We start from the raw sequence: 10,545 nt of genomic DNA on the forward strand, positions 1-10,545 counted from the left end.
AGTACATGAATTTCGAATTTTAAAATAGTTTAATTATTTTAGTGTGGTGGCAATACTTTTTGTTTTCTGAATGAATGCTTGAATAGTGCATATGTCTTTTGATTTTGTTGTTTATGAATGTTAAAATTGTTGGCTCTTGAAAGAATGATGAAAAAGGAGAAATGTTATTTGATAATCTGAAAAATCATAAAAATGATTCTTGAAGCAAGAAAAAGTAGTGAATACAAAAGCTTGCAGAAAAAAAATAGCGAAAAAAAAAAGAAAGAAAAAGCAAGCAGAAAAAGCCAAAAGCTCTTAAAACCAAAAGGCAAGAGCAAAAAGCCAGTAGCCCTTAAAACCAAAAGGCAAGGGTAAATAAAAAGGATCCCAAGGCTTTGAGCATCAGTGGATAGGAGGGCCTAAAGGAATAAAATCCTGGCCTAAGCGGCTAAACCAAGCTGTCCCTAACCATGTGCTTGTGGCGTGAAGGTGTCAAGTGAAAACTTGAGACTGATGCCAAGGCATCTTAGGCTAGTTTCACTAGCATTTTTTTGATAGTTTTAGTTGTTTTATGCATTTTCTTGAGCTTAAAGTAACCAAGAATGGTTAAAAGAAGAACAAAGCAATGAACCATCCAAACAGTATGATTTTGATGCAAATTCCATGAGTTTTTAGTTATATTACTTGAATGCTATGAATGGAAGATTTCTCATGAAATTTTGCAAGACTTTGATGCAATTGTTTGGACGATTTCAGGGAAGAAGAGGCTAGGCAAGGAAGCAACAAAGTCAATAAAGGAAGCTTGAATATCACATGTGGAGTTTAAGTTCCAGTTTAAGCCTAAACTGGAGCTTAAACGCCAGAATCATGAAGGCTAAGAAATGCTGAAACTGAAGTTTAACCTTAAACTGGAGGTTAAACGCCAGAATGAAAGTCTCACCAAAGAAGCATTTCCACGTTTAACCTCCAGTTTAACCTTAAACTGGAGGTTAAACGCCAGAATGAGAATGCCAATCAGGAAGCATTTCCACGTTTAACCTCCAGTTTAACCTTAAACTGGAGGTTAAACGCCAGAAATGGGAAGTGCACCAGGGAGCCATTTCCACGTTTAAGCTCCAGTTTAACCTTAAACTGGAGCTTAAACGTGTTCGACCAAGTTTTCTCCTCCAGGGTTGCTTTCTCCATTTCCACGTTTAAGCTCCAGTTTAACCTTAAACTGGAGCTTAAACGTGTTCGACACCTCCAGGGCTACCTTTCTCAGCTTCCACGTTTAAGCTCCAGTTTAACCTTAAACTGGAGCTTAAACGTGTTCGACCTCCAGGATGCCTTCTTCCATTTCCACGTTTAAGCTCCAGTTTAACCTTAAACTGGAGCTTAAACGTGTTCGACCTCCAGGGCTGCCTTTTCTATCTCCACGTTTAAGCTTCAGTTTAACCTTAAACTGAAGCTTAAACGTGTTCGACTAAGTTACCCTCCAGGGCTGCCTTCTTCCATTTCCACGTTTAAGCTTCAGTTTAACCTTAAACTGAAGCTTAAACGTGCTTCCACAAAAGGCATCACTGGAGTGTCTGGCGTTTAAGCTACAGTTTAAGCTTAAACTGCAACTTAAACGTCACTCTTGGAAAAGGTTTCTGGGCCAACAATATTGCGGTTTAAGTTAGTATTTGAGCACAAACATTAACTTAAACTTACTCTGGTATGAAACCCAATTGAATATCATGGTTTATGGGATTGGGCCTGAAGGATTGATGAGTCTGAAATTTCAATTTATTGAGTCATGTGTCATTATTTGATTATCACTAAGTTGGCTCAATGAATGTTACAGAATTTGGATCAACAGCCTCATCAAGATTATGGATCATAAACCCAAGGCGAAAGGAAAGCAGGGAGAGGCCTCAAAGCCCAAGAAACACAACAGAAGCTCAATATAGAAAGTGTATAAATAGGATAGAATTTAAGTGAGGGAGGACTTTTACCTTTTCATTTGGCTAGTTTTCATATCTTTGTAATTGAATTCAGAGCTATGACTCACTAAACCCCCTTTCATTGGGTTAGGGAGCTCTATTGTAATTCAATGAATCAATAATAGTTTATCTTCTTCTTCAATCTTTTCTCTTGAATTTTGTTAGAAAGCTTCTCGATCTAATTCCATTGGGTAGTTGTCTTGGGAAAGAAACTACCCATAATTGGAATCCTTCGGAACCTTGGGAAAGGAATGGAGGATTCATGCTAGAGAAGCTTTCTCACAGTGAATTGGATTAGGGTTTGGATGGATATTGTGACATGTAATCCTACCAAATTGTGGTTCATGAAACTGTGTGGTATAATCAGTGATCGAGCATCATCTCTTCTTATGAACATTTAAACCAAGGGATTGGGAATTTGTTCGTTTTTAGAGAGAATTGGTGAGCCAAGGGATTGGGATCCAATCATATAAGATTGCCAAGCAAAATTCAATGAACGCATTGGTTGAGGAAGAGATAAACATGTTTTGATTCGGAGATCTCAATATCTCCTATAACCCAATGAATTCCCCATTTCTGATTTCCACTTTCTCTTTACATTCTGCAATTAAATTCATGCAATCACCCCCATTCCCTTTTAATTTCAGCAATTTAGCTTCTGCTCTTTACTTCATGCAATTTAAGATTCCGCCATTTAAATTTCTTGTCATTTACGTTTCCCGCCAATTTTACATTCCGCAATTCTCATCTAAATCTTGATTCCGCTCAACTAGAACACACTTCTAATCCGAATTGCTCACTCAACCAATCCTTGTGGGATTCGACCTCACTCTATTGTGAGTTTTTACTTGACGATAACCGGTGCACTTGCCGGAAGGAATTTTGCCGATCGTGCAATTTCCTAAATCGTAGCATAACAAGTTTATGCGCATCAAGTTTATGGCGCCGTTGCCGGGGATTGGTTTTCGATTGACAATTCTCAAATTGGAAGTTAACTAGATTGAGCAATTTTTTTGTTTTGATTAATTCAGTACACATTACTTGTTGAATTTTAATTTCCGCACTCTGTTACATGCTTCCTTTCTTTATGCCTTTAAATTCAAGCAACTAACTCACTGACTCACTAACTGTTTGAATTAATTCCTCAACTGCTCTAACCATACTCTTCCATTAACCAAGAGTATTTCACTTGTTTGTTGCCTGTGCTGTGTTCTTGTATGACAGGTAGGAGAGGAGAGACATCAACTCCTCCATATACCGAACCAGAGAGGACCCTTCATAGACTGAGAAGGGAAGCAAGAGGGAAGAGAGTACTGGGAGAAGAGGAATCTGAAGGAGAATCTGAGGACAATTTTGAGGAAGCTTTAGATCTCAACATGGATAGAGAAGTTCACAACCATGAGAGAGCTGATGGAAACAATGCCATTCCTGAGAGGAGGGTTCTTAGTTCATACATAAACCCAACCTCTGGGAATTGTGGTAGCAGCATCCAGAAACCACCCATTCAGGCCAACAATTTTGAGCTCAAACCACAGCTAATATCACTTGTGGAGAATCATTGTTCATTTGGTGGAAGTGCTAATGAAGACCCAAACCAACATCTCACAAAATTTCTGAGAATTTGCGACACTGTGAAGTCCAATGGAGTCCAGGAAGATGCATATAAACTGCTTTTGTTCCCATTTTCACTTAGGGACAAGGCAGCTAAGTGGCTGGAATCATTCCCAAGGGGGAGCCTAACAACCTGGGATGAGGTGGAAAGCAAGTTTCTGGCACGTTTCTACCCCCCACAAAAGGTCAATAGGCTTCGATCTGAGGTTCAGACGTTTAGACAACAAGATGGTGAAACTCTCTACGAGGCATGGGAGAGATTCAAGGATTTGACAAGGAAATGCCCACCAGACATGTTCCATGACTGGGTGCAATTGCATATTTTCTATGATGGACTGTCTTATGAATCAAGGAAGGCTGTAGACCATTCATCAGGAGGTTCATTGAACAGGAAAAAGACTGTGGAAGAAGCCATTGAAGTGATTGAGACAGTGGCTGAGAATGAGTACTACTATGCATCAGAGAGACACAACACTAAGGGAGTCATGGAGCTGAACCATGTTGATACAATTCTAGCCCAAAACAAGGTGTTTGCCAAGCAACTAGCAGAGCTCACCAGGAAATTAGAAACAAAACAAGTGGCTGCAATACACACACAAGAGCAAGAGGAAGAAAGCACTGAAGGAGGTGATTGGGAAGAGGCCAATTATGTAGGAAATCAACAAAGGCAACCATATGATCCACATTCCAACACTTACAACCCAGGCTGGAAAAACCACCCAAACTTTGGGTGGGGAAACCAGCAAAACCAACATAACAAGTCCACATACCAAAACTCCAACCAAAGATCATACCAAGCCACACAAAACACTTACTCTCAACCACCATATCATGGCCAAAATAATCAACCTACTCAACCTAATCCGAACCAACAATTTCAAGATCAATTAAACAGGATAGAAGGAATGCTTGCAACCATGAGTCAAGACATAACCGAATTGAAAGCTTTTAAGGAAGAAGTGAATTCTAACTTGCAAAACCAAGGAGCTACCATCCAGAAGCTAGAAAATCAAATTGCTTATTTGTCTAAGCAAACCCCTGGGACAAGCGGTTCTCATGCCGCCAAGGCTATTGCAAGGGAAGAATGTAAGGCCATAACCCTCAGAAGCGGAAAGAATCTAAAGGAGATCTCAAAGGAAACCACAGAGGATGAAGCAAAGGAAAATGTGAGAGATAAGGAACAAGGACAATCTTTTACATCGTCTGCAACAAAAGAAAAAGAGGTCCTGAAGCCTTATACACCTAAAGCACCATATCCTCAACGTTTGATGAAAAGTGAAAAGGATGGCCAATTCTCCAGGTTCTTGGAGATTTTCAAGAAGCTTCAAATCAACATTCCGTTTGCTGAGGCAATAGAGCAAATGCCACTCTATGCAAAATTCTTAAAGGAATTAATGACCAAGAAAAGAAGCTGGAGAAACGAGGAAACTGTGTTGTTAACTGAAGAATGCAGTGCCATCATCCAGCACAAATTGCCTCAGAAACTGAAGGATCCAGGCAGTTTCCAAATCCCCTGCATCATAGGAGAAGTCATGGTGGAGAAGGCCTTGTGTGACTTAGGGGCCAGTATCAATTTGATGTCTCTAACAATGATGAGAAGAATGAAGATTGAGGAAGCCAAACCAACAAGAATGGCCCTCCAATTGGCAGATCGAACTTTTAAATTCCCTCATGGGATAGTTGAGGATTTGTTGGTGAAGGTGGGAGATTTTATATTTCCTACTGATTTTGTGGTGTTAGATATGGAGGAAGAAGCCAAAGCTTCAATAATTCTGGGAAGACCCTTCCTGGCTACTGCTGGAGCCATCATAGATGTACAAAAGGGTGAACTCACTCTTAGACTACATGATGAGAAATTGGTGTTTAACGTATTCAAGGCAATGAGCTATCCATCAGAATCACTAAGGGAATGCATGAGGGTGGATGTAGTGGACATTGCAGTACAAGAAACCTTTGAGGAAACAACAAAGGAAGTGGCAGAGGAGGAGTTCACCAAGGACATAGAAGTTAGTGACATCAAGGCTGCTGAAACAACCATGCCAAACATGCCAGAGATAGTGAAAGAAGAGAAGGAAGCACCAAAACCTGAGCTCAAAGCATTGCCCCCTAATCTCAAGTATGCATACTTGGGTAGTGATGAGAGTCATCCTGTTATCATTAGCTCTGCCCTGAGTCAAGAACAGGAAGAAGAATTGATCAAGGTGCTACAAACTCATCAAGATGCCATTGGATGGACCCTAGCTGATTTGAAGGGGATAAGTTCATCCATATGCATGCATAAAATCTTGTTAGAAGAGGATGCTAGACCCTCCATCCAAGCTCAGAGAAGATTGAATCCCGTCATGAAAGAAGTGGTACAAAAGGAGGTCATGAAGTTATGGCAGGCAGGGGTAATCTACCCCATTTCTGATAGCCCATGGGTTAGTCCCATCCATGTAGTTCCCAAGAAAGGTGGCATAACTGTGGTGCCAAATGAGAGGAACGAACTCATACCCACAAGAACTGTCACTGGGTGGAGGATGTGCATAGACTACAGGAAGCTCAATGAAGCCACCAGAAAGGATCATTTCCCACTCCCATTCATGGATCAGATGCTTGAAAGGCTTGCAGGACATGCTTACTATTGCTTTTTGGATGGATACTCAGGCTATAATCAGATAGTAGTTGATCCTAGAGATCAAGAGAAAACATCATTTGTTTGTCCATATGGAGTTTTTGCTTATAGACGCATGCCCTTTGGATTGTGCAATGCACCTGCCACTTTCCAAAGATGCAAGCTGTCCATCTTTTCGGACATGATTGAAAAATTTATTGAGGTCTTCATGGATGATTTTTCTGTGTTTGGAGATTCTTTTCCTAGCTGCCTACACCACCTTGCCTTGGTGCTTAAGAGGTGCCAAGAGACTAACCTAGTATTAAACTGGGAAAAATGTCATTTCATGGTTACAGAAGGAATAGTCCTTGGCCACAAAATCTCTAATAGAGGCATTGAGGTGGACAGAGCTAAGGTGGAAATCATTGAAAAACTACCTCCACCAAGTAATGTCAAGGCAGTTAGGAGTTTTTTGGGACACGCTGGTTTTTACAGAAGGTTTATTAGAGACTTTTCCAAAATAGCCAAACCTTTGAGTAACTTGCTTGTCTCTGATACACCCTTTGTATTTGATAAAAATTGCATGCTAGCCTATGAACTTTTAAAGCAAAAACTTTCCTCTGCACCTATCATTGCCCCACCTGATTGGAACTTACCTTTTGAACTGATGTGTGATGCATCAGACCTTGCTATTGGGGCAGTGTTAGGACAAAGGAAAGACAATTTGGTACATGTGATTTATTATGCCAGTAAAGTCTTGAATGCTAACCAAAGGAATTACACAACCACTGAAAAAGAACTCTTGGCAATAGTCTTTGCATTTGACAAATTTAGATCCTATCTCATTGGATCTAAAGTCATTGTCTTCACTGATCATTCAGCTTTAAAATACTTACTTGCTAAACAAGAATCCAAACCAAGACTTATTAGATGGGTTCTTTTGTTGCAGGAATTTGACATTGAAATCAAAGACAAGAAGGGTGTAGAGAACAAGGTGGCAGACCATTTATCAAGGATACCATGTGAAGAAGGAAGCGCACAAAGCACACATATAAATGAGTGCTTTCCTGATGAACAACTCATGGTAATTCACAAAGCACCCTGGTTTGCAGACATAGCAAACTTCAAGGCCACTGGGAGTTTGCCGTTGGAATTTAACAAGAATCAAAGGAAGAAATTGGTAAATGATGCCAAATACTTCATCTGGGACGAACCATACTTGTTCAAAAAATGTTCTGATGGCATGCTCAGAAGATGCATATCAGAGGAAGAAGGAAGGGAAGTCTTATGGGACTGCCATGGCTCCACTTATGGAGGACATTTTGCAGGAGAAAGAACAGCAGCTAAGGTGTTGCAGTGTGGTTTTTATTGGCCCACTATCTTCAAAGATGCAAAGGAACTAGTGAAGCACTGCCAGGAATGCCAGAAAGCGGGGAACCTGCCAAGAAGAAATGAAATGCCACAACAATTCATTCTGGAGCTTGAATTGTTTGATGTATGGGGGATAGATTTCATGGGACCCTTTCCCTCCTCATACTCAAATAATTACATTCTTGTGGCAGTAGACTATGTCTCCAAATGGGTTGAAGCAATAGCAACTCCAACCAATGATAATAAGGTAGTCATGAACTTCCTCAGAAAACACATTTTTTGCCGTTTTGGGGTTCCAAGAGCAATCATCAGTGATGGAGGAAGCCACTTCTGCAACAAACCATTAGAGGCATTACTTCTAAAATATGGAGTCAAACACAAGGTAGCCACACCATACCATCCACAAACAAGTGGGCAAGCCGAAATATCTAACAGAGAACTCAAAAGGATCCTGGAAAAGACTGTGGGAACTTCAAGGAAGGACTGGTCGATTAAGCTAGATGATGCTCTTTGGGCATATAGGACAGCTTTCAAAACACCAATTGGAATGTCTCCTTACCAACTAGTATACGGAAAAGCTTGCCATTTGCCACTGGAGTTGGAGCACAAGGCATACTGGGCCTTGAAACTTTTGAACTTGGACAGCAAAGCTGCTGGAGAAAGAAGGATGTTGCAAATTCAAGAGTTGGAAGAGTTCAGAGCTGAAGCTTATGAGAATGCCAAAATTTACAAAGAAAGAGCAAAGAAGAAGCATGACAGCAACATAGCCCCAAGGAAATTTGAAGAAGGACAAAAAGTATTGCTCTACAATTCTAGGCTGAAGCTATTTCCAGGGAAGCTAAAATCAAGGTGGTCTGGACCATTCCTTGTCACCAAGGTCTCCAAATATGGACAAGTAGAAATCATGGAAGAAAAGTCACAACGAACTTTCATTGTGAACGGTCAAAGACTCAAACATTACTTGGGAGATGTGGAGGAGAAGGACAAGGTTAAATATCACCTTAACTGAGGAAGCTGACCGTCAAGCTAATGACGTTAAAGAAGCGCTTGTTGGGAGGCAACCCAACCTGAGGTAATACCCTTTTGCTGTTTCTTTTATTTGTTTCAATAAAAAAGGGTGAAGTAGTTTATGTGCATTGCAAAGAATTAAGTTTGGTGTTTCACACCAAACAATGAATTCGTGGATCAATAATTCAAAGGGGAATGTGTGACTCTAAGTTTGGTGTTCCACCATAAAGATCAACTGAACACAACAACCTTTGAATTATATGAAAGGAACAACCATTCTAAGCAGTCACAGAAATGCTTAAAACCCTTAGCAGCAACTTCATTCCAAAGAGAACTCAAGGATTCAAAGAACAGAGAAGTAAGTGGGAGACTAAGTTTGGTGTTCACACACCAACTTAAGACTCAGATACTTACCCACACATAGTTGAGCTAACCACTCAAGTGCTTGAGAAGCAAGCAACTTCATCACTCTTTGCAGGAAAGGAAACAAGGATCTTAAAACATGAAAATGATGTATGCCTGCCCTATGGCTGATGATATCATCTGTCGGTTATATAGCCAACCCGACACGTCCTGGTAGCTAACCATGGATAGAAACACCCATGCAGAGCAAGTGGGTTTGAGGAACAATGCCCTTACTACTACCTACTTAACCCAGAGCCAGTGGAACAACCACTACTGCGGCTACTACCCAGTTGGGTGTTTAAAAGCTCAACTTAGAGCGAGTGGAATCACCACTACTGCCGCTACTATCCAGGCATCACAATCTCTAACCTGGAGCAAGTGAGATGAACCACAACCCTTGCTACTGCCCAGGCGTCACAATCTCTTACCTTAAGCAAGTGGGATGAATCATAACCCTTGCTACTGCCCAGGATCTCAAAACATACATGCATTCAGTTTAAAATCAATCATCCCTGTTATCAAAGCTCAAACATTAACCTGGAGCATGCAAGCAGAATGAACCACAACCCTTGCTACTACCCAGGTTTCACAAATACACAGCAAAAGGAAAGAGCAATAATCTGTAAACATCTTAGTCTACTCCCTCATGGTGTATAGTGTCAGTAATTTTTAAGAAATCTACTAAGAATTCTGTAGGTTCTTCCTGTGGAAGTCTAGAAAACTGGCAGGTTTGCTGGACTTTGGTAATAAGTTGAGGGTTTAGTTCAAAACTACTTGCTCTGATGTGAGGTATGCTAATACTTCTTCTATAGAAGTCAGCAGTGGGGTTTGTATAAGACCCCAGAGTTCTTTGGAACTCTGCATTCCCATTTGGGTTCATGATAAAGAAAGGTAGAAGAGAAGAGAGGAGAATGAAGATACAAGATGTAGAAGAAGAAGAGATAAATCAGAATTAAAATATTTTTATTTTTATTTTATTTATTTAATTATTTTGAAATTAAAATTAACTAATTAAAAAGAATTGAAAATAATTATTAAATTTCAAAAATAGAAGATAGGGAAGAGGAAAAGAATTTTTGAAAATTAAGAAAGAGAAGAGTTAGTTAGGAAGTTTTGAAAAAGAGGAGAAAGAAGAGACGCAACTAATTAAGAAAGGATTTGAATTTAAAATAATATAAGAAATAAGATAAGAAAAGAGTTGAATTTAGAAATTTGAAATTGAAATCGAATTTTGAAAATTAAATTTTAAAATTTTGAAAATTGAAATTGAAGTTTGAAATTTGAAATTTTGAAAAAGATAAGATTTGAGATTTGATTTTGAAAAAGATTTGATTTTAAAATTTGTATTTTGAATTCTAAATTTTGAAAATTAAAAAAGATAAGATAAAATTTTGAAAAAGATATGATTTTTGAAAAAGATATAATTTTTATTTTTTGAAAAGATTTGATTTTTAGAAAACTTGACAACTAAGATATGATAAGATAAACATTTGAAATTAAAATCTGAATTTTTAATGAGATTTTCAAAAATTATGGTTAAGATTAAGTTAGAAAAAAGATATTTATTTTTTGATTTTTTGAACTTAATGATGAAAGAGAAAAACAAGTAAAAGA

General features: G+C 39.1%; 1 non-coding gene across 1 annotated transcript; it reads right to left on the reverse strand.

Annotated features, from left to right (window-relative positions):
* Window positions 1-3,745: 3,745 nt before the first annotated feature.
* LOC112774688 (small nucleolar RNA R71) lies at window positions 3,746-3,849 on the reverse strand. Its single transcript, XR_003189158.1, has one exon. It is a non-coding gene; the product is annotated as a small nucleolar RNA R71 (small nucleolar RNA).
* Window positions 3,850-10,545: the final 6,696 nt, after the last annotated feature.

This window comes from Arachis hypogaea, chromosome 18 (assembly GCF_003086295.3).
Source record: "Arachis hypogaea cultivar Tifrunner chromosome 18, arahy.Tifrunner.gnm2.J5K5, whole genome shotgun sequence".
Lineage (NCBI taxonomy): Eukaryota > Viridiplantae > Streptophyta > Magnoliopsida > Fabales > Fabaceae > Arachis > Arachis hypogaea.